General features: G+C 50.2%; 1 long non-coding RNA gene across 1 annotated transcript in view; it reads right to left on the reverse strand.

Annotated features, from left to right (window-relative positions):
- Positions 1-1,951: 1,951 nt before the first annotated feature.
- LOC146396271 (uncharacterized) overlaps positions 1,952-27,521 on the reverse strand; it is a 145,711-nt gene continuing 120,141 nt past the window's right edge. Inside the window, exon 4 of the long non-coding RNA XR_014827767.1 lies at positions 1,952-2,133. This is a non-coding gene — a long non-coding RNA (uncharacterized LOC146396271). The remainder of the gene's footprint in view (positions 2,134-27,521) is intronic.

Below are 27,521 nucleotides of genomic sequence, written 5' to 3' on the forward strand. Positions count from 1 at the left end.
AAACATAAGAATCTTGCCAATACCTACGGTTTTATCAATGAACCCATTTTATCAACTGTCAGTGCCATGGCTATACATGTAAGAAATCTAAAATATATATGTGTGTATTGCATATCCCGAGTTTGCTATTTTTCTGCCTTTTGCTTCTTAGGGCCACACCTGCAGCAGAGGGGAGTTCCCAGGCTATGGGTCTAATCAGAGCTGCAGCTGCTGGTCACAGCCACAGCCACAGTCACAGCAATGAGGTATCCAAGCCATGTCTATGACCTATACCAGAGCTCACGGCAATGCAGGATCTCTGACCCATTTAGTGAGGCCAGGGATCAACCCTGCATCCTCGTGGATACCAGTCAGATTTGTTTCCACTGTGCCACAACAGGAACTCCTTGGGTTTGCTATTTTTCATATCACACTCTCCCTCCCTCAATCAGTCCAATGGTGCTCTGGGATGATCAGTCTTGACACAGACACCTTTCCTGGGTTCCCCTCACAGAGCCCTGTTCTGGACCCCATACCCACTTCAGCCACCCCTCTCTCCACACTCCTTTCTGCAGTGAGCTGCTCTAGGCCCCACCGGACAGCTGCTAACATACTCTACATGGATGAAACATCGCAGTAGGTTATGTGACAGCAGGTTATCTGGTAGAGCTGCATGAACCAGAGGGACTCAACTCTTGGCCACGCTCAGGCTGCACACACCCCAAACACTTTGCTTCCTGATAGCAGTGACTTTCAAACAAGATTCTTACTCAAGTCCCAGAGAATAATGCAGACATGGGTGCTAGCTGCATGTACATTTCATAAGAAAGGACTTATGATCTTAGACTAAATCTAATCACACATTATAAAATTCATCAACCAATAAGTGAATCATCTGGGGGACATCTACAGTACAAATACTTTCATCTCAGTCTTTCAGAGGTTTCTTTAAATAGTTTTGGAATTTATTTGACCAGGGGGAGGGGTTGGTCAGGGGATTTAGAAAGACCCCATCACATATTCCCCATCGGACAACAATGTCCTGGAAGGCAGCAACAATGGCTTCCTGCCACCAGCACAAGAGCAACAAGACTAGGGTCAACTCTGCACCCCCTGAAAACATGCCCAGTAAATGGTAGAGAGTATTTATGCTCCAAAAATATGAGACATCCTCCCCCAGTACGAGGATACTCCAAGAATCACTCACAGAGCCCCATCCTCTCAGTTTACAATGAAGAAACAATGGCTGGAAGAAGTGGAGTCATTGGACCAAGGTCACCCAGTAGCTTGGAGTCCAAGTAAATACATTTATTTAGCAAACAAGGGTCTGGAAACCAGTGCAGTAAAGTCCTCATCATCAGAGTGATCTTATTATTCCTCAGCCAGCCAGCCATATATTTGTTCTATTAAACTTTCACCACACAGCCTTGGCTTTAATATTGTCATATGTATTCCTCTTCTCTCCCCAGAAGAGTGATGCTCTTTGAGGCACAAGATTCCCTCCAAATTCCATGTTAACAGTCCAGGAGAGCCTGGCTCTGCTGGGTGAGGAAGGACCACCACCTGACTGAGTGCTGCTGGAGGCAGCAAGCCAGCTGAGCAATGCCTCAGGTCCTGAGTGGACTCACTGGGAAGGCTGGTCTTGGCACTCATCAGGGGCTGTCGCAGCAGCTGCATGTCTGTCATATCCACATTAGGTGTCCAGGGCTGATTGAGGGGCCAGAGTGTGGGAGGAGGCTGAGTGTTGGCTGTACTCTTAAGACCTAGGAGAGGTACAGGACAACACCCACACCCTCACTTCAACACTGGGAGAAAGCCTGAGACCAAAGTGAACCATGAAGGTCAAGGGTGGATGCTGCAGGAATAAGGGGATAAAGCTCTGTCTTCCTCATCGAGAACCCTTGCTGGGTAGATCTCTCCTCTGGGACTGTGACCCTCTCTCTGTAAACCAAACTGTCACCAGTCTGAGGTCTTATGTCAAGATGGATCTTCCACATATCAAATTAGGTTTTAGGCTTAACAAGAGTCTTCTTGTCACATACTTAGTGGGATGACATTAGTGATGGGGGTCAAAACCCTGCTGTAAGCCATGGTGCTCCATGGCCTGCAGGGTCTTTTGGTGGGGGAGAACTGTGGTCCAGTGACTGCAGGGGCCTACTTGCCATGGGCAGAAACCCAGGATGTCAGTCATCACATATGTGTTTCATCAGAGGGGTCACATGCTTCATGGTAGGCGAACCAGGAAGGAGCATGTGCCAGGAGCTAGGATGCAAGGGCAAGGCTGTCTGAGAACCTCAGTTACTGACCGCAGCTGCATTTTCCATGGGCCACATGCTGTTGGAACTAGACGTTGGTGCAAGCAAGTTTAGAGGGGTTCTCCATGGTGGGAGCTGTGTTCTCTCCTGATGGCACTCTGCCCATGCCAGCCTTGTGGTGTGAAGACAGAATGAGGATTGGGTGGGCTGTTTCTCAGCTGTGAAACCTGCATAAAAGGAGCTGAAACTCAGATATTCAGGCTTATGGACTGTCAGTGAGACCATGCTCCTTGCCTCTGATCCTTTCCTGCTTCCTCATCCTATTTTTTCACCAGTGAGCCTGAAAAGTAGGCATGGATATAGGAATGGAGGATGGAGGCTCCAGCCCAGCAGCACAGTGGTGCTGACCAGTGAGGCATGAAACTCCTCATGTGTTGCCGAGGCTCATCGTCCAGCATAGATGCAGGCAAAGCCCAGTGAAGATTTCAAAGTCAAGAGGAGAGTGTACTCAGAAGGCTGTGCCTGGACATCTCTGACTCTAGAATGAAGCTTGCTCAGAGGCAGAGGGGAAACCAACCAGTCAGTTGGTTAGAGAAAAGCCTTTAGCTCTGCCACTTAAACTAACAAACTTACAAATTACCTGACAGGCTTTGGGACAACATGAGGAAGCCTCAGAAGACTAGGGTCAACTTCCTAGCAAGTTTTGTTCTAACAAGAGGGGGAGGAAGCCCTGTATTTTAGCAAATAGCTGGGAGAGGAGGAACGAGCCAAGTGAAAAGGCAGATGAGGCTGGCAGCCCCGGGCAATCTTCAAAAAATTACTGGGAGAAACCCAGGGGGAGCGAGGAAGTTGTTGATGGGAGGTTCTGTTCCTGGTGGGGGTGGGGGGTTGCTGTTCTGCTGCAGAACTTGGAAAGCTGAGTCAAGCCATGGTGCTTGATTTAGCTTGGCTTGGTCTTTCTCAGGTGGAGCATTTGACAGGCACCTGCAGAGCTCTCTCTGGACCCCAGAGAGCTCAGACTACAAATCATCATTAGCAAAAGGTTCACAGCTTAGGTTAAGAAATGAGAAGGGACTAGGTCCATCTTCAGCAGATGAAGAAACCAGGAGGCACTCTTTTCTGCACAGAAGCCAAAGACAGCAGCCTTAAAATGTCTTGGGCCAGTTTGAAGAATTATAGGGAAAGGAGCAATGGTTGTAAGGAAAGCAGGGCCCTTAATTTTTTTTGGAAGTTGCTTATTATAATTGCGGATTCCATCATCATCTGGGGTGTGGGAACCCTTGAGAATAGAAAAGGGGATTTCAGAATTTTTAACGCACAGCCTATACATGGTGAAGAGACAGGAAATGCCATGAAACCTGAAGGTGCCACCAATGCAAGTTACACACTTGTTAGCTGACAGTGGAGCTTTGGATGCCATTTTTCAGGGCGAAAGGCAGTCTGTCTAAAGGGTAGAAGGTGTCCCTAGAACATAGAAACTCTGCACCACAACCCATTGACCGGAGACAGCTTTTAATTGACCATGGATGTTTGAGGCTAGAGTCTGGTGAAATTATGCACTTTTAATGGCAACTTGGAGGAGCTGAACCAGGACATGCGCTGCTCTTTTCTCTCTTTGACTCCTTGTCCATTGTCCTCCTCTACACACTGCAAGCCATCTGCCATAGTCTGTAACTGGTGACAACCGTGCAGATTTAAACTGCAGGAGAGGCATCAGGCTCTGCAAACTCCGCATTTCCAAAATCGCTGTTTGGACTGTAAGCTGACCAAATAGACACATTTAGGATTTGGGCTCCTGTTTCCCAGCCAGAAATGCAGGCCTGGGAAAAGATGCTTCTCTATCTTGACACAAAGCTTTGTCTTGACAATTCATTGGAGCGTTGAGAAAATGGAACACAGAAGTCTCAGAGTTGGTGCAGCCCAATTTGGAAGCACTGGGAGGCTCCACATCCATTCCGGGGAAAATGAATTATGCTGCAGGTTCCGAAGAAGATCCTGACATTATCAGGAGCTGCTCTCACTAGGGCCCTCTGGTCAGGACCAGCCAGAGGAAGAAAAAGGAGGAGAGAAGAGATGCTTTTCCGGTATCTTAGATCTTGAGTTGATGATGGGAGGGAGCTAGGTGAGAAATTTTATAAAGTTATAACACATTGTTACGATCCCTCACCTCGTCAGCTCCTGTCTGCTTGACAAGGACAATATCCCTTCAGGAAAATATGAAATAAAATGGAAAGTGGCCTCACGATGAAGTTACCTGAAGCAATGGCCTGATATGTTACAGAGTGTTGGGAGCAACATTAAAAAGGCATTTGTAACTGGCCACCTCCATGGCTCCAAGTGGAAGCTGATGCAGGCCTTCTCAGTCCCAGGGCTTTTGTGAGAGTTGGCCCCTCATGACCACTCTTGGCAAGCCAGGCCTGGGACCCTGGGGACCCCACCTGGGAAAAATTCCTTTTAAAGAGTCACAGCCCCTCTAACATGGACATTCTAGCAAGAGTCACGTCTGGGCAGAGGGTCAGAGGCATTTGCACCTGTGAGAGCACGAAGGAGGAGCCCAGCACCAAAGGGGGCTGGAAGTTGGTGACTGTCACCACAATAATCTAATTATTACTCTGCTCCTGTCCCCTCCTGAATAACTTTTTTATTGAAGTAGAGTGGATTTCCAATGTTGTGTGTCAGGTGTGCAGAAAAGTGATTCCATTATACCCCTGCATGTGTATATCTAGTCTTTTCCAGATTCGTTTCCATTACAGGTTCGTACAAGATGCTGATAGGTTGTCTATTTGATATTTAGTAGTGCTGATACCGTCCTCAATCTACCATAACTGGGCCCATCTGAATGACACCCAACACCCCTCCTTCCTGAAGGCTTTCCTCTCAAGCTGGATGCCTGTCAAGATTCCTGTGCTGTGTGACAGCCCTCTCACTGCTGGCCCTGCAGTCAGCCCCTTCTCCACTTCCTCTAGCTGTCCTCTCACCTCATCACCATCCACCCCGCCTTATTCCCACCTCATTACCGACCTCCCACTTCATCACATCTGTCACCATCCCATTGTCACCCTCCTCCTTCATCCCCATCCTCCCACCTCAACGCAGATCTCCTAACCACCCTCTCAGCTCAACTCCACCATCCTCCCACCTCATCTCCGTACTCCCACCTCATCGCTGTCCTCCCCACTTCATCACTGGCATCCTCCCACCTCACCACCACCCTCCCATTTCACCACCACCCTCCATCTCATCACCGACCTCCCACTTCACCACCACCCTCCCATCTCATCGCCATCCTCCCCATCTCACCACCACCCTCACATCTCATCTCCGTCTTCCCCACCGCCCCCTCACTCCCTCAGCACCACCACCTGCTCCCCACTGGCTCTTCTGGCGCCCTGGACGCCTCTGCCCCCCGCCAGGCCTCCTTCTTCTCCTCAGCAGTTCAACTGTCACCTAGAAAGCCCATTAACAATTCCCTGCTCATAAAAGTACAGTCTGGGAAATAAAGCAAAGTCTACCTTTTCTTTTCCTTTGTGCTTGGCCGGGTTTCAGTTGCTTGCAGGGCACAGTGCAGAGACACCACGCCTGCACTGCAGACCCCAGTTAGGGAAGCAGCTGCGCCAGCCATTAAAAAACTAAGGGTTCCTGAGGAAACTAAGAGCAACACCGCCATTCAAGATGGCAGCGGACTGTGAACTCGGCTGTGTGAGTCGTGTGCCCCCGCCTCCCGTGGCCTGCCGAGGCCCAGCCCCCCGGGCACATTGCCAGCCGAGGCCCCGCCCCCCCGCGCTCGGCCTGCAGAACCCGCGCCTCCCAGTCACATAGCCTGCTGAGGCCAAGCCCCCCGGCAGAGGGCCTGCAGAGGCCCCACAAACTTGGCACATGGCCTGCCGAGGCCCCGCCTCCCCGCGCGCGGCCTGCCGAGGCCCCGCCCCCTGGGCACATTGACAGCCGAGGCCCCCAACACCACCCCACCCCACCCGTGCTTGGCCTGCAGAAGCCACGGCAACCTGGCACATGGCCGGCCGAGGCCCCGCCTCCCAGGCACAAGGCCGGCCGAGGACCCCCTGTCAGCGCGCGGCCTGCGAGGCCCCGCCCCCCCAGGAAACGGCCTACCGAGGTCCCGCCTCCCTGGCACGCGGCCTGCCGAGGCCCCGTTCCCCCAGGAAAAGGCCTGCCCTGGCCCCGCCCTCGCCGCGCGCGGCCTGCCGAGGCCCCGTCGCCCCAGGAAAAGGCCTGCCGAGGCCCCGCCTCCCTGGCTCGGCCTGCAGAAGCCGCGACCCCCAGTCATATAGCCTACCGAGGCCCCGCTCCCCCCGCGCGCGGCCTGTCGAAGCACCACCTCCCCGCGCGCGGCCTGCCGAGGCCCCGCCCCCCCGGCACAGGGCCTGCCGAGGCTTCTCCTCCCTGGCACTCGGCCTGCCAAGGCCCTGCCTCCCTGGCACATGGCTTGCCGAGGCGCCGCCTCCCCGCGCGGGGCCTGCAGGAGCCGCGCCCACCTGGCACTTGGCCTGCCCTGGCACCGCCGCCCCGCGCGCGCGGCCTGCAGAAACCTTGCCTACCTGGCACTTGGCCTGCTGAGGCCCCGCCCCCCCGGCACATGGACCGCCGAGACCCCGCCTCCCCGCACATGGCTGGCCCAGGCCCCGTCCCCCCAGGACAAGGCCTGTCTAGGCCCCGCCTCTCCCCGCGGCCCCCAGAAGCCGCGCCCCCCAGTCACATAGCCAGCGGAGGCCCCGCCCCCCCGGCGCAGGGCCTGCCGAAACCCCGCCTCCCAGCCCGCGGCCTGCAGAATCCTTGCCCACCTGGCCCGTGGCCTTCAGAGGCCCCGCCCCGTCCGCGCGCGTCCGGCAGAAGCCGCGCCCCCCAGTAACACAGCCTGCCGAGGCCCCGCCCCCCTGGCACCTGGACTGAAGAGGCCGTGCCTCCCCGCAAGGCCTACTGAGGGGGGTCCCCCCCCCACCGTACAGGGCCTGCTAAGGCCCCGTCTTCCTGCCGAGTCTACCCCCCCCCCCCCCCCCCCGCCGCCACCCCACGCCGCCTGCAGTGGCTCTGCGCCCCACCGCCGAGCCCCAGCGCGCCTGCCTTGTCAGCTCGCCACCACCCCCCCCCCCGCCCCCCGCCCATGAACTGAGGAGACACTGTGAAGCTCCCAGGCCAGCCTGACTGCAGAGTGCGTGCTTGGAACTCACAGCCCCATCTTCGGGTGATGGAGAATGCTTTCCTTTCCTTCGCTGGGCTGGAGCCACGAGGGCAGGTGGCCCCTTGATGCGGCCCAGCTGGAAAGTGTCAGGAACACAACTTCCACCTGGTCTCTATGCCTACTGCTGGAAGCTACCGTGTCCAGCTCCCTTGGCCCATCCCCAGCTCTACCTGCAGTGGTTACCCTCTGCTCCCCGCTGCTGGCCGGGTCCCACCTAGGCCACCATCCCCGGGCCTCTGGCCGCTCACAGTCCCTCCCTGCACCTGCTCCCTCCAGGCCTCTTCCACGTTGTCCTCTGTCCCCCACAACCACACTGTTCCCACCCCTCCCTCACTGGTCCCCAGCTTCAGTCTCATCCACTCAGGTGTCCTTTCCTCCTTCTGGTCCCTCTCTGGAGCACACTGCCAGGTCCACCAGCAACACTCGGTCCCCATCTCTTGTTTGTTTTCTCTTTTCTCCACTAGAATGTAAGCCCCAAGCAGGGATTTTACTCTCCTGTCCTCTTTGCTGTGTTCCCAGTACCTCGAATAGTGTCTGGCGTGAGCTGAATGCTCCATAAACACTTGGTGAGTGAAAGGTGATGTGATGTGATGTGACAAGACAGTCCTGATTGGGAGAGGAGAGAAAAGTGACCAATGGTGAGCAGTCCTCAGGGAAGTGCTGACCCTTTCATGAGTGGGATGTTGGTGACAAGGTAACCAACTTGGACAGAAGACTCAGAAAGGTAGAGAGGGTGCCCAGGAGCTGAACAGAAGGAATGATGTGTTTACATTCAGACTCTCCCTGAGGAGTAGATGGGAATGTTTTCATTGCTCACCAGAGAGTCAAAGGGCATCTAAAGAAATTGCTGACAATTTTGCTAAGTACAGTGCTTTTCGCTTGGTAGATGCACAAGGCAACTAACATATATAGCAGCTACCAGCTTAAAAGCAATACTACCAGAATTATATAAAACTATATTTGAAAGTTTCCTTTAATAACATCTTGGGGTTTTTTTAAAGTCTAATTTTGTTCTGCAAAAGGGATGAGGTGTTGGTTCCTAGTAAAATAAGTCTACTTCCTCAATGTCTTTATTCCCATATACTAGATCTTATAACTACACTGGAGCTAAAAATTGCAAAACATAATTTCCACATTTGGCCGATAAAATCTAATGTACATTTAGAGTGTTTTACTTTACAAAGCCAAAGGAAAAGAATGTAGGTTATGGGACCTGGATACTTGGATTTGAAGAGTGTATCCAACATCCTAGCCATTCTGAACCTTGGTTTCATCAACTGAAAAATGGGAATCCTGTTGTGTCTAGAACCAGTATAATTTTAGTGACTAACAGCGTGTGCTACGGGTAGTACATGCTCCAGAGTGCTGCTAACAACCTATACTTTCTCAGTTACTAAAATCCCAAACAAAACGGCCAACCTAATCTTGATGCTATTAAACAATTTTTAGGGGTTGTGATGCTATCACAACTCAAAATTCTTTTAACTCTGAAAACCCAAATCATTCATAAAAACCATCCAAAAAGTTTTTCTGCAAATGAGTCAGCTTTTTAAGTGGAGAAGATATAAAGCACATATTGCATTATCTCCTGAATACTTTCATAAAGAACAGGGCTCCTGGAGTTCCCAATGTGGCTCAGTGGAAATGAATCTGACTAGCTTGCTGAGGACACAAGTTGGTTTCCTGACCTCCCTCAGTGGGTTAAGGTTCCAGCATTGCTGTGAGCTGTGGTGTAGGCTGCAGATGTGGCTTGCATCCCTCATTGCTGTGGCTGAGGTGTAGGCTGGTGGCTACAGCTCTGATGCAACCCCTAGCCTGGGAACCTCCATATGCCACGGATGCAGCCCTAAGGGGGGGGGGGAAACAGACAAAAACAGGGTTTCTGAAATGGCATGCAAGTACCTTGTTACACAATTCCATCCGAGTTTCTCAGAATTACATTATTAATTCTTTTTTTTTCAAAAAGGACTTTAGAACCATAGGATTTCCCTAAACAAATGACCTTGTTCTACAGATGAGGACGTGAAGAGCAACTCCTCCCTGGTTGTACAAGCAAGACCTGGCACAGTCTCTAGACTGCTAATTCATTCCTCTGTCATCTGCATGATGGCTGGGGCAGCCAGTAAACCAGACAAAAAGAAAGCCATGGAAGGGAGACAGGCCAATAATATCTTCCAGATGAGTCTTGCCCACCTCCAGTCTCCTGACGCAAGCATTTCCGTATTGCAGATCTTCTCACATGTGGCTCACCCACCAGCTGTGGATAACTCCCTGAACATGGGGCCCTGGCTCACCCTCCACATCTGCACAGCCTAAAAGGATAACAGGTCATGCACCTGGAGAAAGCATCACTCCAACACACACTGTAGGTGCCTTGCGAGGAGGATAAAAGCCAGGGCTTGAGGAGCCAGGGAGTAGGGAGCTCATTCCCGGAGTGCTCAGAAGAAGGAAGTGCTCAAGGGACAGGAAGTGTACAGTATGTTCTGGCTGGCAGAGGTCTGCCCTGGCTTCCACATGGTTCACCACTGGATCTTCCATCTGGTGGCAAGATGTTATTGATTATATATATATATACACATAGAGTTGGTTCTCATTAGTCACAGATTCCATATCAGAGAATTCACCTATTCACTAAAAATGTATTTGTCACCCCAAGTCAGGGCTTGGGGTGCTTTTGCTCATATGTGGACACACACAGAGAAGAGAAAAATTCATCTACCTACAAATGCATTTCCAGCTAAGGCTGAACAAAGCGAAACTCTGCCTTCTTGTTTCCACTCATACTGTAAGCAAATGCCCCTTCTCTGGTCTATTTAGTGCCACATTTCCCCACATTTTTGTGGTGTGTGTGTGTGATTTAACTCTTTCAAATGGCCCCCATGTTTGGTGCTGAAGTGTTGTCTAGGACTTTATGGGGGGGGAAATACATTGGTTAGATACATTTGGTTTACACATAGGATTACAGTGCAATTGGCTGTGAGTTCAGTGCCAATGAAACAACAGTGTATATTAAACAAGGTGTCTTTAAACAGACACACATATAAAATAAGCTTTTGTATTTATCAAGAGACAAAAAAGTGTGACCAGAGGCTGGCAGGAACCTAACCCTGAATTTCCCATGGGCGCAGTGGTTCAGTGTTCACTGATTCCATGTTTGTGGTGACTACAGACCCCAACCACATGACAATGAGGACTGAATAGGTATGTATATACCCATGCACTCATACATAGATATGCACTCATCCATGTCCGTGTAATGATGCAAACATGCGTGGGGGCATATGGCATGTGGCTCCAGTCATGGTTTCATGAAGAGACTGTCATGGTTCTATAACCTATATTGTGAAAGCAGGAAATTTCAGGAGATGAAAGTGAAAAAAGAAATGCACCAAGACTCTGTGCATAAACCATTCATCAGTGGCCTGAATCCAGGATAAGACATGAATGAGATGGGCCATTCCACATGGCTTTGCAGGGAGATTTTATATCTTCCTGATAACAACTCTGACTCCATCAGGCCTGTGAGAGTTCCAGCACACAAGCGATTTTAATGCACCTAGATGGTAATACTTTTCCCCAAATTTCAATATTCTAAATATTTTAAGAGTCACAAATTATTTGCTCCCAAACAGTTTATATGAACAAACTTTCAACAGTAATGATCTAAGCAAAATGTGCATCCCATGGGCATGACATAAAAAAAAGAGGCTTTTCCAATTGTCAACCTTTTGAAGCAGCATTATCATCTTTGCAGTTCCCATAGCAACATGTTCCATTGCTTGGGTGACAGTGATCTTGTGCTAAACTAACTTGGAAAACAAACGGACATTTCCTCCTGAGTGTCCTCACATCTCACAGTTGCCTCCAAGCCATAGAGGGTTGATGTACCCAGTGCAGCTTCGTGAAGAGTTATGAGGACATTTCATAAACAAGTTTCCAGGATTTGGCCTGTTAAAGCAGTTTTCAACTTCAAGAGCTTTCCAACACGAACCACATCGCCCTTTGTGTTATGCCATGGAGATTGTCCCAGCTGCAGAACAGATGCCAAGGGAAGACATGCCATCTTGGGTGGATTTGCAGCAGTTCCACAAAGGACCTGAGGGAGAGGGTGGGATGGAAGATGCCCAGTCCTACCGTCACCAACTCAGGCAGCAGGAGCCATTCTGGGAAAAGTGGATGAGATGCAGCAACCATGAAAGGCCAGTTTCTCCTTCCACAAACCACGTGGGAGAGCCACAATGCAGGACGGTACTCCCATGTTGGTTTCATCCTATCCATATTTTCATGAGTATGGAATCTCATAAGGGAAGGTCTCATACATGCACAGGGGTGGAAGAGATAGTTATAGGAGTGGAGGGGCTATTTTAAAGTACATTTTAGCCCAGAAACCTAGAAAGGGCTCCATGCTTTCTCCCAATGCCTCTCACAACTGGCTTGTTTGAATGACACATGTAGTCAGGACATTTCTTGAGAAAAAGTGGAATGTAGAGAATGGAATGTCAGTCAGTGGATTTGCAGGCACAGACACACTGTCCTAGTGCATATTTTTCTCCTGAAATAATCAAATATAATTTAGGCACTTTATAATTAACCCAAAGGGGGCTTTTAACAAAGAGCACAGAGCTCTAAGTTGAAAACGTACACTTGCAGAGTGTGTCCAAAGCCAACTTTGTTTTTCAAAAGGAAAATGTGTCCTCTCACTGCTTGAATTCAACCAGAAGGATGTGAACCAGGCATAGAGAAGGAGGCCTGGCCTCTCGGGTCCCTGAGATAGTGTAAGGCTGAGTCCTATGGGAGAAGACAGGGTCTCATCTCTCAAATTGTAATGGTTAGAGAAGCCAACTGGTGGACTTTTAAATAATTATAAAGGAAAGAGAAATAATTTGAGAATAAGGCAAGAAACTATAATGAAATCCTAAAACCTGATAGAGACCATACACTCCATGTGAAGGCTAGAATGAGCAGTTCCAAATCGCAGAGGGCTAAAGAAGGCGGGGAGCCTTCTCACACCTGCTAGAACTTGTCACACTTCAGGCTATGTTTTCTCTGCAGAGGAGAAGTAGCAATACTACAGGACCGAGGAAGGTGGAAGGCACCTCCCCTTCCTAGTACCGAGTACTGTGACTTCCTCCTTGATTTCTGTTTCCAGTGGCTCAGCCAGTCCTAAAAGGCTCCTGCATACTGAGTGCCCAAGACATTGCAAATAAAATCAGACTCCATGGTGGTGCATCACTGGGCCTCAGGGTCCAGTGTGCTAGCTTTTGCTTCCCTAAAAGCCAAGATCATTGCTATGAGCCTAGGTCATTGCCACAAGCATACTTCAAAGCTTCTTCAGCATTCTTGCCTCTTCAATACCTCACTCAGTCTGTCTATTCAGACACTATTCAGCGATGCAATATATGAGCCATATCTTTGACATACACCACAGCTCACGGCAACACTGGATCCCCCACCCAGTGAGCAAGGCCAGGGATAGAACCCGAATCCTCATGGATACTAGCTGGATTTGGTTCTGCTGTGCCACAATGGGAACTCCCTGAAACCCAGGTTTATATCCTGTTAGATTCTCATTCTTACACTTTTTCTCTTGGTATGCATTCATGTTCATATTCTCCCTCTGTCTCTCTCAAAAAAAAAAAAAAAAAAAAAAGGAAAAAAGAAGGAAAAAAAGGAGTTCCCATCATGGCTCAGGGTCCACTGAACAACATCCAAGAGGAGACAGGTTTGAGCCTTGAGCTTGTTCAGTGGGTTAAGGATCCAGCGTTGCCATGAGCTGTGTTGTAGGTCTCAGATGTGGCTTTGATCCTGCATTGCTGTGGCTGTGGTGTGAGCTGGCAGGTATAGTTGGGAATTCCCTGAAACCCAGGTTTATATCCTGTTAGATTCTCATTCTTACTCTTTTTCCCTTGGTATGCATTCATGCATTCATGTTCATATTCTCCCTCTCTCTCTCAAAAAAAAAAAAAAAAAAAAAGGAAAAAGAAAGAAAAAAGGGGTTCCCATCATGGCTCAGTGTCCTCTGACCAACATCCATGAGGACACAGGTTTGAGCCTTGAGCTTGTCCAGTGGGTTAAGGATCCAGCGTTGCCATGAGCTGTGTTGTAGGTCTCAGATGTGGCTTTGATCCTGCATTGCTGTGGCTGTGGTGTGAGCTGGCAGGTATAGTTCCAATTTGACGCCTAGCCTGAGAACCTCCATATGCTGCGAGTATGGCCCTGGAAAAAAGAAAAAACAACAAACAAATGTATATACATACTTTCTGTTTAAAATATATATGTTTTAAGGCCTCTAGGAAGTTCCCAGGCTAGGGGTTGAAACGGAGCTGCAGCTGCCAGCCTATGCCACAGCCACAGCAACAGCAATGCTGGATCCCAGCCACAATGGCAACCCATGCGGCAGCTTGCAGTGATGCTACATTTTGATCCTTAATCCACTGAGCAAGGCCAGGGATAGATCCCACATCTTCATGGACCCTGTCGGGTTCTTAACCCACTGAGCCAATTTAAAGTATGGAATTCCTGAAGTCCATACTTTAAAATCCATACTTTTTATTCAAACTTCCTTAGTTTTCACCTCATGTGTTTTTTCTGTTCTAGTATTCCATCTATGATACCAAGTTACTTTTAGTTGCCATACCTCCTTAGGCCCCTCTTGGGCTGTGACAATTTCTCAGACACCTTGTTTTTGATGACCTTGACAGTTTTGAGGATGCTGGTCACTTAGTTTGTAGAATGTCCCCCGCTTGGAATATGCCTGATGTTTCTTCATGATTAGATGGAGTTTATGGACTTTGGGGAGAAGATCACAGAGGTAAAGTGCCATTCTCTTCACATATCAATGATACACATACTCTAGGAAGGACTTAGCACTTGTGTTGTTGACCTTGACTCCTGTTAGATTTTTCCACTGTCTTTTTATTCCCTTTCTATATTGTCCTTTTTAACAACATGACATGATAATCAGTCTACAGTTAAAAGCAGGAAATTGTGCTGCACGTCCTGAGAACAGAGTACCTACATAAGTTATTTGGAATTCTTCTGTACAATATATTTTTATTATCCCTTATTGATTGACTGAATGATTAATTTAGTCATTTATTGATTAATAGGGATTCATAGCCATTTATTTTATACTTTGGGTTATAAACTACTACTATATTACTTATTTTCTTGGTCAAATTGCTTCACTTTGGCCATTGGAAGCTCCTTCAGTTGGCCCATGTACACCTCATTTTTTTTTAGCAGTTTCTGACATTCTGTTTTAAATATTGTTTGCAAATACATTGAGAACCACTTCAAATGCCACAGTAGTTTTTGTTTTGAAACATCAAACATCATTTTTAAAACCTCAGTGAAGGAGTTCCCGTTGTGGCGCAGTGGTTAACGAATATGACTAGGAACCATGAGGTTGTGGGTTCGAACCCTGGCCTTGCTCATGTGGCTTAAGGATCTGGCATTGCTGTGAGCTGTGGTGTAGGTTGCAGATGTGGCTCAGCTCTGGCATTGCTGTGGCTCTGGCATATGCCAGTGGCTACAGCTCTCATTTGACCTGTAGCCTGGGAATCTCCATAGACCACGGGAAGCAGCCCTAGAAAAGGCAAAAAGAGAAAAGAAAAAAGAAAAAGAAGGAAAAACCTCAGTGGAGAATAATGTTATCCTCATCAAATATCAACACTGGATATTCCTCTTTTTCACTCCTGATATTCCATGTTTCTTTCTATAATCATTCCCCTTCTGTCTCAAGAAGATCCTTTAAGAATTTTTAGATTAGATCCACTGGAAACAAATTCCCTCCGTTTTCCTTATCTGAGAATGGCCATCTAAGGCACCGCCAAACAGACAGGGGTCTGTTCAGGCACAAAGGCTCTGTGCCCTCTCCAGGATATCAGGAGCCCCCTCAGGCTGGAACTGCACAGCCATTTCCTCGCCAGGGCACCAAGCGCTTGGGCCCTCCATCAGGACCCAGGGCCAGCAAGGTTCTCAGGGAGGCCTCTCCTCTTAGTGGAGCCCCAGGGCTGGGTCACGGGTTCAGTGAGGATGACGAGGAGCTCCCCATCCTGGCCTTCCTCTTGGGCCTTCACCACAGCCTGCTGCCCTGGGGGTTGCCACAGAGCCCTGTCCCTGCCTCGGGTCTTGTCTGCACTGCAGGGCAGAGGGCCCAGCAAGCTTCCCAGGCCCCCGTGCCCCAGAGAATGGGCCTCAGCTCAGGCCCCCTGGAAGCTGCCAAGTCTAGAAAGCGGGCTCGGTGTGGAGGCCTGGCTGCTGCTGAGGACCTGGCCAGGCCTAGGGCTGACCTGCGAGGCTCTGGGAGGCACACCCTGGCTCTGGGGCTGGTTGACCCTTCCCAGCCCAAAAGGAGCAGGTGTGACCCATGTGTCACACGGAGGAGGAGGAAGTGGCACTGCAGCCAGTAAGGAACGGTGGGCCAGCCCTCCAGGGCCAGTCCAAGTGGGCAGTCCCCATGGAAGCCTTGGGCTCCTCCAGGTCCTAGCAACCATCCTGGCTGCCATAGGGGTGGGGAGGAAGGACAGAATGACCAGAGCCAGGAGGGGGTTGGGGTGGGTGGGGTTAGGTGGTGGGGACTTGGGTCTGGGTGTGTGTGTGTGGGCACAGTAGCTCCGTTGCGATGGGGGATGTAAAACATGGATAAAATCGTTCTGTTGTGAAATGCACTTGGTCCACTGTCATCTTGCATGTGCCTGTGTCCTCAGAGATGGGTCGTCTGAGGACAGAGAGGGGATCTGCGAGGAACGAAGCATGTTTGAGATCCCAGGCAGTCTGGATCCACAGGTGAATGACTAAGTCTTTCCTCCACAGAGACAAGGATGCCCAGGCTGCTCCCGGGAGTACACAGCTCTCACTAGCCCCAGGGACAGCCTCATCATCCCTGTCTCTCCAGCCTGCTGGGCTAGGGGGCTTCTGGGGCATCGGTTCCATGCTCTGCATCCCGGAACACTCAGGGGATAGAGAGCTGCTTTTGTGCCGTTCAGCCCTCTGGACACTCACCGGTAGTGAGAATGGAGGCTGGAGGCAGCCCTTACCTCTAGAGAGTTTCTCTCTGCCTCTCTGAAGTGGCCACATGACAGGCTGGGGTGATCCTCCACTCCTCCAGGGTGTCCCGTGGGGGTGGCCTGTCCAGAGAGGAAAAGGCTTGGCTGTAGGGACAGGACTTTCTGCTTCGGTGCCTTGTGGGTGGGGGACCATGTTATCGTCTTGGTGGGATTATTGCCATGTGCTAAATGGTGGAGGCAGCGGCCTCTTAGTCCCGGTGAGGACAAAACAAAGGAGGGAGTGAGTGACTGTAATCTCATGACCTGTTAATGGCTTGGGGGGAGGTTCCATCATGTGAAGCTCAGTGGTCCCAACCTCACCAGCCCACTGGCATCCACCCCCAGGGAGCTTTTGATACAAGAAGACCTGGGACTTTTCGTGATCAGGGATAATTTTTCGATTGGGGTGAGGAGGGTTAAGGATCTTGGGTTGTCCCTGGGAACGTCTGTGTGCCACAGGGGCAGCCAAAACTTACCAAATAAAAAACAAGCAAACAAAAAAAAGAAAAAGCAAAATGCCCCAAACGCCAAAAATCTAGGATTAATGCCAAGTGCAGGCACACTTAAAGTGAGCCATTCACTCATGCTTTTCAATCCATTAAAACATGAAAGAGCAGGAGTTCCTGTGGCTCAGCTCTAAGGACACTGATTAGGATCCATGGGGACGTGGGTATGAGACATGGCATGGCTTACTGGGCTAAGGTTCTGGTATTGCCGTCAGCTGTGGTGTAGGCATGAGACATGCCTCAGGTCCTGTATTGCTGTGGCTGTGCCATAGGCCAGCAGGTGCAGCTTGGACTCGACCCCTGGCCTGGAACAGCCCACAGGCCCCAATGCAGCTGACTCAAAATGGAAAAGAAAAGAATGCAATAGAATTTGCAGAAAGGAAAGATGTACAGACCATCACCAAATCGTATTTTAGGGAGATCCCATTATGGCTCAGAAGATGAAGAATCTGACTGCTATCCATGAGTACGTGGGTTTGATCCCTGGCTTTGTGCAGTGGGTTAAGGAATCCAGCATTGCCTTGAGCTGTGGTGTGGGCTACGGATGTGGCTTGGATCTGCCATTGCTGTGGCTGTAGCGTAGAACAGCAATGCCAGCTCTGATTCGACCCCGAGTCGGGGAACTTCCCTATGCTGCAGGTGGGGCCCTCCAATGCCAATCAGAGACTCCATCTATCCAGGCATCCCTCCATCCAACAAGGAAACAGTGGATTAATGGATGGCACATTCACTGCATCACAGAAATGGCCTCCATGCCCAGGGTGGGTGAAGGAGCTTCCCAATTTCAGGGGCTGGATTGGTGCAGCTTGTGTGAGACAGAGACAGTGGCTGGACACTCTTTGTCTATGACAGACACCAAGGGGAAGCTGACCCTCTGATACCAGGGAAAGGCTCATCTCCAAACCCCTCAAGGGGGAGTCAAAGCATTGGCTGAAGAAACCCATTTGACTTAGGAGGTGGGGCCCCTGGCCTGGGTTCTGCCTTTCCAATGCCATGTGTCTCCAAGACCAAGGCACCGAGTCCCCTGTGTCCCAGTCACAGACAGCATACATTCAGTGTCCAGCCTTTCCAATGGCCAGGCCATCGAGCCTTATTGGAAGGGCCTGTTTGGGTGGTGGGGATGAAGCAGTGTGTTCCAGAGGGGATTCGGGCCCTCTGGCTCACAGGTGACCTCTTGCCAGACAGGCCAAGCGACGCATCTGCAACCAGGGTGATTTCCCAGGCACTGCCTTCCTTCCTCAGATGGCAGGGATGCAAAGGGCTTGAAAGGGGGCACAGAGCACAGAGCCATCACCTACGGTCTCCTGACCGCCTCTGCCTGGTGGGGTGGAGGAGCTTCCTGTTGTCACAGAATCTATTGCTAGCATACCAGTCATTGGAGGAGTTCTGGATCCCCAACATTTTGCTACTCAGCAGCATGCAGGAGAGAGCAAGGATGGTCCTTGGAAGGAGCTAAGAGTCTTGGGTGAGGGGAAACTTGCTTATTTTCAAGAGGTGCTTCTTAGTCAGTCGGGGTAAGGATGCCCTTCCTTTCACGAAGTGCTTTGGAAGAGGTTTGACAAAGAAAGACTGGCAACCGCATGGGTTGGGGGGAAGCAACAGGCAGGGATGGAAATGTTGCTTGCTGAAGAAGAGAAAGGGCAGTTCTGACTTGCTCAAGACCACCTCCCTGCAGCTGGGAGGTGGGCCTTCTTCCTTGGGCCATCACAGTCCCTGCCAACAGCCAGGGACTGTGGCTGACAGAGCTGGGGAGAGCCTCCTGGTGCCTCTGTCGTCGGCCTTCGGAGCGTGGTGGCTGCACCCACAGCTCAGACCTGCCCTGGGCAGAGGAGAGAGGCTGGAGCTTTGCCCACTGGGAGTGCTGATCCCCCTGCCAGGGACTGCACCCGGCTCCTGCATGTCAGCCTTCTGGTGGTAGCCAATGCCCACATGGGACCACGGCCATAGAAAGCAGCAGAGCACTGCATCTGGGCCCCCTCCTGGACCCTGGCTCTCTCTCTACTTGTAAGCTGATCCAGAGAACAATGGGCAGGCGTGTCTGTGAACTGGCCCTGTCAGACACATCTTCAGAAGCCTGGCATTTCCATGTTCAGGTAATCCCCTTATGGTTACAGTGTAAGGGAAATAGGCAGAGAACTCTTCTGTCACAGTCATATTGGAGCCGTTCCTGCCTGGGATGTTTGGAGAACCTATAGGATAAGGAAACAAAGAGCCACTGCATTTCACTCCACTGGGTCCAAAGCATATGCTGTCCATTGCAGAACAATGAGAATGAGAAGAAAGGAAGCCTCCAGATATGTGGACATGGAGATGCACCCTTCAAACGACTCCATGCTCAAAGAGGCCTCTCCAGGAGATATATATAGAACGGTAGGCAAAGGAACGTGCAGTACCTAAGAGGTGGTAGGATCCAGACAAACTGGTGTTAAGAGGGAAGCAAATGGCACGAAATGCTTATAGAATACAAAAGATGCAAGGTTGCCCATCAACAACCTACGTTTTCACACAAGGCATTGAGAAAATACAAATCACAAAATACAACAAACGCAGGAACAAAGGAGCTCACGACAATACCCTATGTTCAGAGGGACTCTAGCCAAGGAACACTAGCTTGGCTTACTATGCACAACCATCAACTTTATAGGCTGCATGAAGACATTACTGAGGAAAACCTACATGGTCACAATGGCGCTTGCAGAACATGTGCCACGCCCATTCATGTAAGAAACGCTCAGAAGTCTAGGAAGAGAAGGACACTCCTTGAACCCCGTAAAGAACATCTCGACAAAAAGCTACACCAAGCCTCCTGCGTGATGGTGAAACAATGAACGTCTTCCTCCTCCATCCAAAACAGGTCAGAACGTTCTTGCTCATTTTTCCTTTTCTACTTAGTACTGTAGCTACCAGCCAGGGCAGCATGGCAGGAAAAACAAAGAAAGACCTACAGATGAGACAGGCACAAACATAATTCTCCATGCTCATGGATAGCATGGCTACCTCCACGGGAAGGCCCACCGAATCTCTAAGACACACGGAAGAGATGGAGGTCACTTTATCAAAGTCTCAGTATACAAGGTCGACACAAAAACCTTCATCATGTGTGTAAATCCCACAAAAGAACATGGCACCAAAATGAAAAACACCATGCAATACACAAGATTTGCCAAAACCTTGAAGCATTTGGTTCCATCGGTCATTCTATGGCTGCAGCCACGGCATATGCAAGGTCCCAGGCAAGGGGGTCAACCTGGAGCTACAGGTACCATCCTACATCAAAGCCCCACCAACACCCGGTCCAAGCCACACTGCCGCTGGTGGCACCACTGGACCCTCATCCCACTGAGCCAGGTCAGGGATTGAACCCACATCCTCCTGGACACTCTTTCAGGTTCATCACAAACTGAGCCACAATGGGAAATCCGGGGATACATATTTGGGATAGAGCATCTGTATGATAAAACGAAACAAGGCGACAACAATGCGGACACCTATTATACTCATGGATGGGAAGACTCAACACAGAATACCGCCAAATTCCAACAGAAGTTTTTTTTTTTTATTTTATTTTGGCCCACATGGATGAAATTATTCTAAAATGTATAAAGAAAAGATAAAGGAGCCAGAACATCCAATATAATTACGAGAAAGCACATTAAAGTGGGAGGTTATTCGGCTTATGAGAACGCTCTATGGAGGGCAGCTTGGCATTGCTGGCGGGATAGAGGCAGACAGAGTTCAGTGTACAGATAGAGAATGCAGAAATAGATCCATAGCAATACACCAACCTGGGATGTTCTAATACGGAAGCTTAAGGGCAGTAGAGTGGAATAGGGATAGGGTTTTTATCTGATACGAAAATGAACTCATCAGGGAACATTCAGTGCAAATGTGAAATGTGTATAAATACAAACGATGCAACGTTTACCACACCTAAGAAAAAACAATTGGAGCAAACCTCTGGGTCCTCGGGCTTGGCAAAGGGGTCTTCCACATGACAAGAAAAACATTATCCCAAAAGGGAAGGAAAGAACAGAAAGTTGGACTTCATCAAAAGGAAAGAAAGGCCCTTCAAAACACACATGCACCCCAATGTCCACTGAAGCACCATTTCCAATAGCCAAGACAAGGGAGCAAGCTAAATGTCCATCGGCCGAGGCATGGATAAAGAGGATGAGGTTCATATGTACGGGGGGGACATCACACAATCATACAAGAGAATGGAATCATGAACGCTGCAGCAGCAAGGATGGACCTGGAAATTATCATCCTAAGTGAAGGTGGACAGGGAAAGACAAACATCGTATGATACCACTTCTAAGTGGAACCAAAAGAGAGGACACAAATGAACGTGTGCACGGAACAGAAACAGACTCCCAGCCTTGGAAAACCCGATGGGTCCCAAAGGAGCCAAGTCCACAGCAGGAGGGACTGGGGGTTTGGGACTGGCTTCTGCACACGGAGTACATAGAATGACCGGCCAACAGGAACCTGTGGTAGAGCCCAGGGAACTCTAGCCCACAGTTAGTGATAGTCGATATGGGCATAGAATCTGAGGGAGAAGGGGTGTGTGTGTATGTATGACCGAATCACTTTGCGACACAGCAGGAAATAGCACAACATGGTACCTCACTGTCCTTTCAATCAAACTGAAGATAAGTACATCAATACCGCTGGAATAGGCAACAACAACATCAGCAACAATGAAAACATAAGCGTTCTTCCCCATGACAGCCAAAACCCTACCCCAGACAGAAAACGGACCTCATCACATGGAAACATTTTCCTAGGTGAAAAGAAGCTACAGGTTTGGAGAAACTACCTGCCAACCACACATCTGACCCAAGTCTGGTGTCTCGAGGGAATAAGGCACTGCCAAGACACGACCATAACAGCGGGACCTATTCCACCAGAAAATGGGCAAACATTAGGAAGAGACAGGTCACCCACCATAGCACTGTGAGTCCTGAAGTCTGGGTCCACTGTGAGGCTTCCCAGGATCCTGGTGGCTACATGAGAACACTGGGTCAGGTAGAGGGCAGGAAGGGTTGCAACAACACTGCTTCCAGGAACTCCCTCGGGTTGGCCTGAGCCAGGTAAGCCGAAAAGGAGACATCAGGCTCCAAGTGCTGGAGGTGTGGACCCCTTGGGCCAGGCTGGCTGGGGCCCTTGGACCGAAGGCAGGTGTTCATGTGGGGGTGGGGGCCAGAAATGTGGGCAGTGAGTTGTTCCCATTCAGGCTATGGAGAGCGGAGCCGTGGGCATGCTGAAAGAGGGTGCTGGGAATCCAATGTAGGAGCAGAGTGCTGTGAGGCCTGGACCTCATCTCACAGCCTGGCACTGGAGCTCCTCTTTCAGCTTCCCTCTCAGTCGCCTAGACTCCGTTCCTTCAAGAGCCTTATATGCCACGGGCTGGAACCCCCTGCCCCATGGCCTTGGGTCATGGGCTCTGTTCCGGCTCGAGTGCCCTGCACTCTGGAAACGTCCCTCCCTCACTTTGGGGAGTCGATCCTCCTTCATCCCAACCCCAGGACTGATGTTCCTTTACTTTACAAAAGACCCTTCATCCCTGGCACTGGAGACAACTGCAAAAAGGGGCTACAACTCTATTACCCGAAGTTCATATGTGGAAGGCTTCTCCCCCAGGACCTCCGAACATGACCTTAGGTGGAGCAGTCTTTTCGTTGTCTTTCCATTGCCTACGTTTGTTTGTTTGGATGGGGCTGCTGGGGCGGCAAATGGAAGTTCCCAGGCTTGGCATCCGAACGATCCATCGATCGATCGGAGCTTTGGCAGCCGGCCTACGCCACAGCCACAGCAATGCCACATCCAAGCCGGGTCTGAGACCTACACCACAGCTCATGGCCACATTGGATCCTTCCTTTCCTGAGTGAGGCCAGGGATCGAACCTGAACACTCATTGTTCCTTTTCGGGTTCAGTTCCATGGTAACACCACCTCAAGCCCTGCAGCAGAGTTTGTACAGAAAGAGCTGAAATCAGGTCACTAAGGTGGCCCCTAATACAATAGGATGGGTGCCCCTATAGAAAGGGCAAATTTAGACCCTGAGTCCCACAGAGGGAGCTGATGTGAGGGCGCAGGCTGGAGATGGGCATCTGGAATCCAAGGAGAGAGGCCTCAGGGCCAACCCAGCTTGTTTATTCCAGGATCTCAGAAGGCTGGGCTCCAAAACGGTGAGTTGATACATTCTTGTTATTTAAGCCCCATTGCCCGTGGGAGTGGTGAGGGCAGCTGGAGCTAATCGATTCCCTCTGAAGGCCTGGGCACTCCCATGGCAGGAAGGAGTCTCAAGGGAAGACACCCTCTCTGTCCCCAGCTGGGCTCCACCAGCATCCCCACTCCTACCTTCCTCCTGGGACACTCTCCCTCTCATGTCCTCTCCCCTTGTCCAGGGAGTCAGATGGAGGACCCCAACTGAAAAAGGAAGTATGGACGACAGGAGGGGCCGTAGGGCCCCAAGGCAGCAGCAGGAGGAGACTTTCCTTTGGTTATTGGAGATTGCAGGCTTGGTTCATGGGGTGGCCACTGTTGCACAGGAAGGCCAAGATGGGGCCCTGGAAAGCTGATGGAGCTGGTGGGGGAGGTGTGGCTGTTTGCCAAATGGAGACTGGAGTCTGAGGCAGAGACAGGAGCACAGGAACTCAGGGGGTCTGCACCAGGCCTGCTGCAGGACCTCGAGCATGAACAGCAGCAGGGGACAGTCTCTGGGGGCACAAAGCCTGTGCCAGGCCCAGGAGAGCCAGCAGCCTGCAGAGACTGCGATGGGACCTGGGTGTGAGGAGGAGGGACTGTGGGCTCAGGGAGAGGCATGTGCTTCTGGATCTCATCGGTCCCATGGGAGAAGCAGGTGATATTGGTGAAGATGCTGGGGTAGGGGGCATGTCAGCCGTCTAAGCCCCAGCGGGCCATCCCCACGAGACACCTTGAAAAAGGGAGGTCACAGATGAGGGAACCCCCCTGGGACCACCCTCCGGAGGACAGGAGACTTAGGCTGCAAGCAACAGAGCTAGGTCAGAGGAGTCTCTGCCATGCACGGTCACTCAGTTGTACTTCTGGGAAGTTCCAAACCCTGGCATCCCATGGATGATGAGCCTGTGTAAGCCATGCAGGCAGGCACGGGCATCCTGATGGAGGAAGCTCCTGACTGACCCTCAGGACAATCACAGGCTTCAATCTATCAGCAGATGGGCCTCTGTGCCTGGAGAACCCCTGGAGGTCCAGAAGAAGGCACTGCACTGTCCAAGGCCGAGAAGGGACATATGTACCAACAGGGCCCAAGAGAACTGGTGTGGGAGTGGAGCCTGGCCAGCTCAAGCCCCTGCAGACCTCAGCTCTGGCAAGGCCCTGGGCTGCACCAGCACACCCCTAACCGGGACCCTCTTCCTTTCTCATTCCTTTAGACATCTGGTGTTCTCTCAAGGTCTTGGTTGAGCCTTTTCAGAAGATGCCCATACCCAGGCCTGTTGGAGGCAGCCGGTCTTGCTCAGGGGGTCAGTGGGGCTTAGAAGCAGAGTGGCTGGGACTTCCTAGAGTTAGTGCGCTCAGGGCTGGGCCATCTGGTGGGAAATCTCCTCATGTCATCAGCCAAAGGGAGGGTCTGGTCCTTGTGGCTGGGGGAGAGGGGCAGGGGCCATTGCCAGTTTCCAGGGCACCACAACAGGGAGTCCTGCAATCGAGGTTTTAAAGCAACAACTACAGGAGAGTGATAGCAACATACGGGAAGGACAGAGAGCCCCAAACAAGTTGAACCCAAACAGGCAGGCAGCAAGACCTATTCTGATGAATATGGCCAAAGGTAAACAGAAAGGGAGGAGGCCAAAGGCAGCAAGAGAACAGCAAGGCATTCATGATGAGGGAACCCCAATAAGGTTATCAGCAGTTTTCTCTACAGAAACACTCCAGGCCAGAAGGGGGTGGCGAGACCCATTGAAAGCACTGAAAGAAAGAACAAATAATCTGCCTCCTCCAAATACCCTATCCAGCAAGACTATCATTTCAAATTGAAGGGGAACTCAAGAATTTCTCCAACAAACCAACCCTGAAAGAGTACTGCAATACAAAACCCATTCTGGAAGAAATACTCTAAGGGTTCTCCAATTCAAAAAAAGAAAAAAGAAAAAAACCATTGGAAAGCAGTGACTTAGAGAAGCCAGCATACAGATCTATCCATGAAGATGTCAAAAACATAAAATGAAGTAAACTACATCAAATCATACAATGAGGGCCAGGAATGTATAAAAATGTAGATTCTTTGTCTAGTTTCAATGACCTGTTTGGTCCTATGTAACGGTCAGGCTAAAGTGAGCAGACAAACGAAGGGGTTAACATAACAACAAAACAGGGCAACCACAAACCAAAAGCCAACACTACATTCAAAAATCGGAAAAGGAAAGGACTCCAGCAGAGAATCAACGGAACCCATCCACTCAAAGGAAAAGAAAGAAGAAAAGAGAAACATAGACTCAATGGGAAAACAAGGCTTCAAATGGCAATCAAGAGACATCTATCAATGACCACGTGAATTGTTCCGGGACCGAATGCTGCCATCAAAAGACGCAGAGTGCCAGATTGGGTACCAAAGCAAAAACCTTCAATCTGCTGCCTAGACAAGCTCACCCGAGGGCAAAGGTCACATATAGATTGAAAGGGAGGAGATGTGAAAAGATATTTCATGCCAATGGACAAGACAGGAGATCAGGAGTAGCGCTGCTCATATCCAACAAAATCGCCTTTAAAACGAAGGCCTTCGAGAAAGGCAAAGAAGGACACTAGTTCACGGTTAAGGGATCCATTCCAGAAGAGGATACCACAGAAAAGCAACTCATGGATTTGCAGCATAGACTTGTGGTGGCCAAGAGGGAGGGGAGGGGGAGGGAGTGGGGTGGATGGGGAGCTTGGGGTTAATGCCTGCCCACTATTGCCTTGGGAATGGATTAGCAATGAGATCCTGCTGTGTAGCGCTGGGTACAATGTCTAGTCACGTTTGACGGAGCATGATAATGTGAGAACATAGAATGCCTACATGTATGTGTAACTGGGTCACCACGTTGTACAGTAGAAAACAAGATTGTATCGGGGAAATAACAATTAAGAGCCAAAGAGGACGCGGTATATACACACAATGCAATACTCCTGCGCCATAAAACAGAGCACCCTAATGCCATCTGCAGCAACATGGATGGAACGAGACCCTCTCATCCTGAGGGAAGGAAGTCCGAAAGAGAAGGACGACTACCATACGACATCACTCATATGAGGAGTCTCATATACAGCCCAAAGGAACCTTTCCACCTAAAGGAACTCATGGACTTGGAGAATAGACTTGTGGTTGCCTAGAGCGAGGGGAGGGAGTGGGATGGATGGGGAGCTTGGGGTTATTGGATGCAAACGACTGCTTTTGGAAGGGATTAGCAAGGAGATCCTGCTGTGTAGCACTGAGAACGAGGTCGACTCACTTATGATGGAGCATGATAATGGCACAAGGACGAATTATACACGTATGGGGAACTGGGTCACAATGCTGGACAGTGGAAAAAATTGTCTCGGGGAAAGAACAATCAAAAAACACCCAACAAACACCCCACTAGAGGCAGTCATCAAACCACAAGAGCAGAGAACAAGGGAGGACGGGAAAAGACCAACAAAACCCAATCCGACACAGCTAATAACATGGCCATAAGAACATGCAGATCAAGAAGCACATTCAATGGAAATGCACAAAATGCCCCAACCGAAAGACATCGACTGGCTGCATGCATACAAAAAGAAGACGCATCTCCTTCTCTCTGGGTCTAGATCGAGAGCTCCGTCTCGTTCTCCATCTTGATCTCCATCTCGATCTCGATCCAGATAGGTAGAGGGATAGACGGATAGGTAGACCTGCTGTCTTCAAGAGACCCCCTTCAGTTTGAGGGACATATACAAATTGAAAGTGAGAGGATGCAAGAAAATATTCCTCGTGCGAGGGAATTAAAAGAGAGACAGAGTAGAAACACCCCCATCAGACAAAAGAGACCTTCAAATAAAACATAATAATAAGACACAAAGAAGGTCATTACGTAACGGTCAAGGATCAATCCAAGGAGAGGAGATGGGAATTGGAAACCTATATGCACCCAATACAGGATCCCCGCAATGTAGAAGGCAACTGCTACAACCGTAAAAGGAGAAATGGACACTAACACAGTCAGAGCAGGGGGCCTTCCCACCCGACTCCCATCAACGCACGGGTCCTCCAGACATAAAATCAACAAGGGAACCAGGCCTTCAATAATGCATTGGACCACAGGGCACTTCCTCCATATGTAGAGCGCTTTCCATCCCAATGAAGCAGGATACACACTCCTCTCAAGGGCACACCGGACATTCCCTAGGACAGATCACATGCTGCGTCACCAAGCAAGCCACTGTACATGGAAGGAAATTAAAATCCTATCCCACAGCTTGTAGGAACCCAACGCTATGAGGCTCGAAATCAACCACCAAGGAAACAATGGCAACAAACACCAATGCACGGA

Source organism: Sus scrofa, chromosome 14 (assembly GCF_054392235.1).
Source record: "Sus scrofa isolate SSC_HxYL_T2T_F1_AM1 chromosome 14, Sscrofa_HxYL_maternal_Yorkshire_Landrace_v2.0, whole genome shotgun sequence".
NCBI classification, from domain to species: Eukaryota; Metazoa; Chordata; class Mammalia; order Artiodactyla; family Suidae; genus Sus; species Sus scrofa.